An 868-nucleotide genomic window follows, 5' to 3' on the forward strand; every position below is an offset into this window, starting at 1 on the left:
GAAGCCACAGTGATTTATGATTTAATTAAAAAATATCTATGTTGCCCATAATAAAAGAGAAGTGAGGAAACAATTTTCTGTTTTGTAATGAATATTATCAGGAAATGCATGTGTTCCAAAACTATCTCTGAAAAACAGATATATACCTAGGAATTATTCTGTGCACCCCCAAAAGAATAGTGCAACATTTTGGCTCAGGAAAGAAATAATGTTCTTGCGTTTCACGTGTTCTTGCTGGAAGAGCTGGGTGTTATCGTTGCTAGATCAGCTGTGTCTACTTAATCACATACCAGAAAGGAAATAAACACAAGGAACACCAAAATGAGGTGAAGCTGAGTAAATAAAGAAACAAACTACTGTGTGCATCCATTTCAAACTCAGGTGAAGTAAATCTGCTGTCAGGACTTAGGATAATGATTTACTTTTAGGCGGCGGAAGCTGGGAGGGGGCGGGGCGTAAGGGGGCTTCTGTGACTCTAATGTTCATTGCCTTCATTGATTGCTAGTTACACGTGTGCTGTTTCTAGTCCAGCCATAGACTATGTGTTTTTTGATTCCATATCAACAAATAGTTAAAACACACACACATACACACACAAAACCAGGTGTAGATATTTTAAGTAAAAATGAGCTCTAAAAAGGTGTTTTGCGTGAAAGAAACATTTTCACTCCCACCTCACTATGCCAGTAGTGGAGGGCCATGGCAGTGGAGAGGAAGGACCTTGAAGCCCACCGTTTTTTAAAAGCAGAGAAAGCAGGAAGAACTATCTTCATTATCTTGGAGAAGGTGAAGTCAGAGATGCTATTACAGCAGAGCTGGGAATGCCACATTGGCTCCATCCAGATGACTCTACAGCCATGCAGGACCC

The sequence above is a fragment of the Hipposideros armiger genome, unplaced genomic scaffold (assembly GCF_001890085.2).
Source record: "Hipposideros armiger isolate ML-2016 unplaced genomic scaffold, ASM189008v1 scaffold_143, whole genome shotgun sequence".
NCBI lineage: Eukaryota > Metazoa > Chordata > Mammalia > Chiroptera > Hipposideridae > Hipposideros > Hipposideros armiger.